This window comes from Platalea leucorodia (genome assembly GCF_965183815.1).
Source record: "Platalea leucorodia genome assembly, chromosome: 4".
NCBI lineage: Eukaryota > Metazoa > Chordata > Aves > Pelecaniformes > Threskiornithidae > Platalea > Platalea leucorodia.
Genome location: NC_138826.1, coordinates 87,434,929 through 87,440,928, shown reverse-complemented (window position 1 = coordinate 87,440,928; position 6,000 = coordinate 87,434,929). Strand labels below are relative to the sequence as shown.

The 6,000-nt window shown below is 43.2% G+C and overlaps 1 protein-coding gene across 1 annotated transcript in view; it reads right to left on the bottom strand.

Moving 5' to 3' along the window:
- Window positions 1–5,932: 5,932 nt before the first annotated feature.
- Window positions 5,933–6,000, bottom strand: part of ZFC3H1 (zinc finger C3H1-type containing) — a 55,473-nt gene continuing 55,405 nt past the window's right edge. The window contains exon 36 of the transcript XR_014228065.1: window positions 5,933–5,947. The gene's annotated coding sequence lies outside the window, so the exon portion shown is untranslated. The remainder of the gene's footprint in view (window positions 5,948–6,000) is intronic.

The following is a 6,000-nucleotide window of genomic DNA, read 5'->3' as shown; positions in this document are numbered from 1 at the left end:
CTCATACTCCAAAATACAAGACCATATAGCAAGTCAAAGTTTGCAAGACCTACCCTGCAAGAAAGCCTCTCAGTTCACAACTTTCAGGAACAGTCTTTAATCTAGAAATTTGCATTCTGACCCAATTCTCTAACTTAATATTTTAGAAGGCAAAAATAGGAGAGTCCACTTAATGTCATTCAACTTCATTATGAATTTCTTAAGGCCAGGGCCTAGTTCTCCCCACCTTCGGCAGGGTTTAGGCACTTTGTTTACAGCATAGTCTAACTCCAGTGACAACTGAAGTCCATCAAGAGTTTCCTGCTGGAGAACAGGAATCCCCATGTGCCTGTGCAGAAACTCACGTTCATATTTTAAAATGCCCTGATATGATGAAAAACCCTGACTGTGCAAGCCCAGTGAGGAGGAGACATCCTCAGAGAGTAAAGATATCTTTTTGGCACTATCCCATTCATTTACTGCACACTCCAAAATGCTGTCACCTTGAAGGCAGCTGTGGACAATTTCTCTGCTCAGCCACGGATTCACCCAAATGCTCTGCTACCTTTCTGTTCATACAAAATCTGCTACACTGGGTGACGCTGGTACTTCCTCACTGCCATCTCTACCTGCTTCTCTGTCCCACTCCTCTCGTGCTTCTCGCTAAGTAATACCCAAGATGCATCTCTGGCACGTCGGTTTAGATTCCAGAAAGCTTTGCAGTTTTGGGGACGTGAGCTCTTGCTTGCATTTATCCCAGTGAAGGAGACTCTACATCACCTCCTAATTTCAAGTAACTTTCTTCCCAAACTATAGAATAACAATATTAATTACTAGAGCTGTTGATGGCATAGACTATAAGTCTTGGTGTCCTGCACACATGGAAACGGTACCATCATCAAGTCAGAATAGGCTGATGCAGAGGCAGTGACAGGAATTACCCAAGCATACCTTGCCCTAATATACAGCAACTGCAGTCACAAGCCAGTCAATTCACATTTTTTCGCCTGCTTTTGTGGGCAAGTTTGCATTGCTACCTGCAAAGCCAGTCTAAAACCATTTCAGGGAGCCGTGTACTCCAAGGAGATGAAGACCTTTTTCATTCCATAGTCATTTTAAGAATTATAATTTTGCCTATGTACAGCATGACAGCTATTTAACTATGTCTCTCTGCCACCCTGTTTTTGAAAAATAAGATACAAAGAAGATCAGTCATAACATCTTAAATTTTCTCGCTCTTCCAGCAAAGACCATTACAGTTGAGAAAACCATCTTAATAGGAGAATGAAGGGAGCAAGTAGGGGTCTGCACGGATGCACAGCACGGAGTCAAATCTCACAGAAACATGGAGTCCTCTGCACAGGTTAAACACCCCCCATCCTGAAATGATCTGCAAACTGCATTAGTAAAGAAAACAAAGAATCAATATCTACAGGGTGGGTTGTGGAGCACAATGGTGGTAAACTGATCCTAACTGGCTGGGTAAAAGTGTTACTTGGGAAATAACTCAAGTATGCAAAATGGATTACTTTGAAAGGGAGATAGGTTATCAGGACCAGGGGCTAAGTCACGTAATGGGGTAACTGCAACTAATACATCCTTTCTGTCCTTTGTGAGGAGTTATTCCTCTCTTATTGGAGGGGTACGCTAGGAAAGAGAGCCATCCAATGCCTACGTTGTGAAACCAGGCACTTCAAAAGCAGAGGGAGTCAGATGAGTCAGTTCTCACTGAGCTGATCTGGGAATAACAGCAGTCTTGAAGACCTTACCAAGGAACAAAGATCTGCCACCAAAACTTCCACAGCCGTGTGCAATGACCAGGCCCTTCTCTTGCTTACTTTAACCAGAGTATTTTCCAACAAAGACATTGAGGGAAGTATAACCATCAGGCTGTGCAGATGTGGTATGAGGGGAATATCTGGAGGAAACCTCAGCAATGATGCCTATGCCAAAAAAGCAACAGTGCTTCCTGTTGAGGAGGAAGGCAAAGAGGTTCGCATTAAATTGATCCTATTCTTGAAAGGGCCACGTGTGAATATGGGAGCAGATTTCAGGTATGATACAGATAGATATGGTTTATCTACCTGAAAAAAATTGGCAGACTTGAGTGATGTAGTACACAGTCTTACTCTCTAGGCATCTGTCCTCCATAACTACCACCTCCCAAAAGAAAAGAGTGGCCCGCCCAGCATGCTATTTTTTGATGTAGTACGTGGTAATTGAGCTGCTCGTCATCGCCTGCACACGTAAGCATTGACTGTGAGATTTGTCAGCCTTGTATTTTGAACAGCCTGAAAGTCTAACATGGACACAAAGCTTCTGCTCCCCTGGAGACCCAGTCCTGCTCAACCTGGCCACCCAAGTGGGCTTCTCCATCCAGAGGGATGTATCCTACTCCGGAGAACGTGGGGAGCTAAAGACACCAAGCCCTGAAACATTGGGAGAGAGTGTGTATCTAAGGGACAATGACATTCTTGCTGAGCTGAAATAAGGCAACAAAGTACACGGGATGGAAGCATAGCTAGAACACCTACAGCAGAGTTTGGCATGTGTTCAGTATCATGAAGACAGAGTCAATATGCTCTGCGTGAGAAAAATACCATTTCACTGTAATAGTTGACAGGGAGGTAAAGTCAGGACAGACTGGAAACTCTGTAAGATCACCATGGGCCAGAAGGGTTGTGCAATTATCTTAGGAAAAGGGAGACTATTCAGAGAACTATTCTTTTGGACTAGACTTCTTCAGAGAACATGCCCCGGCTCTCCAGCCCAGGCCCTCGTGTTGGAGGCTCTTGTCTGTGCAGTGAGTGGTGCCAAACCATCTGCCCCAGGAAATGCCACCTCTGGAACTGGATGCAGCCTCCGTGGCTTCCTGAACAAGCAGCTTGGCAGCTGAAAGTCCTGAGCCCTCCTTGCTCTAGGCTTAAAAGTACTGCAAGCGGAGCACTTTTAACAGACATTTACCCATCTCTAAGACAGCAAACACAGAGAGATTGTATAGAGGTCGAGAGCTGGAACTTGGAAGAAACACAAGAACAGATAACCTTTGAAGAAGCTGGAGCAAAAGCATTTAAAATATCTCATAGTCACCAAGTGCCTAATTCCAAAAAGCAGCGAAGAGAAACTGAAATGGCAGCGGGCAAACTGTATATGCACCCATGTGCTGGGCACAGGGGAGGACTGTACAGTACCCTTGATTGATATTGCCAAAGGGGGAAGAAAGATCTCCAGTCTTAAATAAAGTCATGTATGTGCATCCACAGTATGGGGCTATTTGTGGAGCATCAGTCAAAGAAAGAGGATAAAAATACTCATGCAGAAACAAAGCATTTCCATGAAAAAAAAAAATCATTTAAAAAAACACCTTTATACAACAGTAGAAAACAAACAAAGCAATAAATCATCGTGTTTTATTGGGTTCATCAAGTGTTAAGTTTGGTGAACTAACAAGCTATTAAAAATTCAAATACTTTTTTTCTTCTATTTACTCCACTTAAATAGGAATTGGTGATACTAGCTTGTACAGAACTGAAATACAGGTCAAAGTAAGTTACCAGTATTAACGATTTAGTTCTATCCCTGAATACTGCTTTCTACTTACAAGAATTGATAGGCTTTCCCTTGAAAAACATTCTCTCTCCTTTTCCCATACTCTTGACACCATTCTTTACACAACACCGCTGGTGTACCTAGGCCTTTCCAGGTCTTTAAGTACTTTTTCCCTCCTCGGAGGGTTTTACAGCAGAAAGAAATCCATTTTGTGAGCCATAGGTGAACTGTTCTCAGTATCAATCTCTCTCTACTTTTATTATTATCTGTGTTAGGAGAGCACTTGGAGCTTTGGTCATGGACCAGCATCCCTCTGCTCTAAGCGCTGCATAATTACAAAGGGAAAAAGGCTGCTTGGAAGCTCTCAGAGCTAAACTCTGAATGCAAGCAGAAAGAGAAAGGGAAAAAATGGGTGAAAAAAGCCCACAGGCCTTTCCAGTGTGGAATTCAGAGGCTTTGCGAGGACCTTCTGCACTTCAGTGGATTTCAGCAAGTTTTTATTTCCATACCTAATATTCCCTTTTGCACAGTGGAAATTCTCACATGTGTAGGCAGTGAACTACAGCATAGTCCTAACAACTGTTGCTTTATGGTAGAGTGAAGCATTTCTCATCAAATCTGGGACCTCATAAATGATACACTAGGTCTGATTTTTTTTTTTTTTAGAAGTTAAATAAGTGACAAACAATAGTGCCATTGTCCGCTAAGTACCATTCTTACACCAAGAGCCTTTCCTAATGACAGCAGCATCATAAAAGTGCTTTGATCTATGAAGGATCAAATATCTTTGTTTCCTATTAACATAACTTTCTTTCCCAATGGAGCACAGAGCATTTCTGATAATGGCACTCTATTAGGATAATTAGAAAAAGATTGTTCAGCTCTGTTTCCCCCTTAGAGCTCCCTGGCAAATTTCTCCTTTCATGTCATTCAGATTTTCTACCCCAAATACCTCTGTCATAAGGAAAAAATTTAAAAGTTTCACATTTTATGGCTCAGAAGTTTAGGCTGCCAATGTGATGTTAACCAGCCATTAAAAGATTCTGAAGAAGGACCCAGACTGAAAATTAAGCCATCACCTTTTAAAAAACTAATATTTTTTTTAATGTGAGCAAGATTTTAGATAACTCTGTCATAGATCGTGTAATAAGGTAGCAGGAATGTGCCCTGGGTTTATTTGCAAGGGAGGCAGGAGAAAGCATTACAGGAAAAGCTTGCCCCAGGGGATTTGCGGGTATAATACGACCAGAAGCAGAGTTCATACGACAGATGACAGACGGAGGAAGACACTTGCTAAGAGAGCATTCCCAGGCATCCTACTGGTAAACCGAGATTTCTTACTTCGTCTTGCCGTGCGATACTCAGGCTTTTGCCTCTTCCATCAGAGATGTAGCTCTGAGGTCGCAAGCAGTTAGGGCCAGCAGGACAAAGTCGGTCTTGTTTCGCCGGGCACCTAGTGCCACCATGTGCCCAAGTGTGCCTCACTGCCGCTGTGAAACACTTCTTTCCCTTTGCAGTTTCTGGTTCAGTGAGTCATCCCTCTTCTGGAAAGCTCGTAAGGACAATTTGAGGAAACTCCCTGCGCAGATTTGGGGAACTCTGGCAGAAGGGATGCTCCCAGGCTCTCCCACGGGGGATGGATCGGGGGGTGGAGATGGGCACAAGGCTGGCAATGGGAGCCCTTAGGCTTCAATGGTTTTCCATCTGAAACGCAGCATCCTTGATCAGCAAGATGATTGCCAGTCATGGCAAAACACACTGAACTGCAGAAAGGAAATAATCAATGAAGAGATCAACTGATAAAACTGATCAAAGGGCTCCAGCATTGTAAGAGAAAAGTATCTCATCAGCCACACTGAGGAAAACGATAGCAGAAAAGCCAAAGGCATAGAAAACAGACCCAAACCCAGCAGTTGTGGGAAAACAGGGACTAGGAAATCATGCACAGAGGACTCTCCTGTCTGTACAGAAGAGCGGTCAGGATATCAAAGAAACTAAGTGTATTGGGAGTTACTTTTGTTCCTATTTATGCATTTATTAGTCTATAAAAAGCACATGTTCCCGTTTGCTTCAGCTATCTAAAAAGGTAAGCTTTAAAGCCAAAGTATTTGGAAGGCTGGAGATGGGACAGGGATGTCCTGAACCTGTTGAAGTGTTTCAGTTCCCAATTCCAAAATCGTAAGGCAGGTGGGACATTAGAAAGCGTGCTGGAGAAGCCAAGAAAACGGTCAGTACGCGCGCAACCTAAATACTGCAGCCCAGCAAGTGTACAGGTGGGCAAATTACGGCAGGCATGTATGACGAGAGACTTACACTCCTCAAAAGCGAAAATGTCCTAGAACGTACCACAATCTGCACACATTTGACTGCTCAGTCAAATTGGGATCTTCATTGCCACCACCACCACAGTTTCTATAAGCTATATAGAAAAATAATCATTTTATTAGGAAAGCATGCCCTCTTTCACCCTGC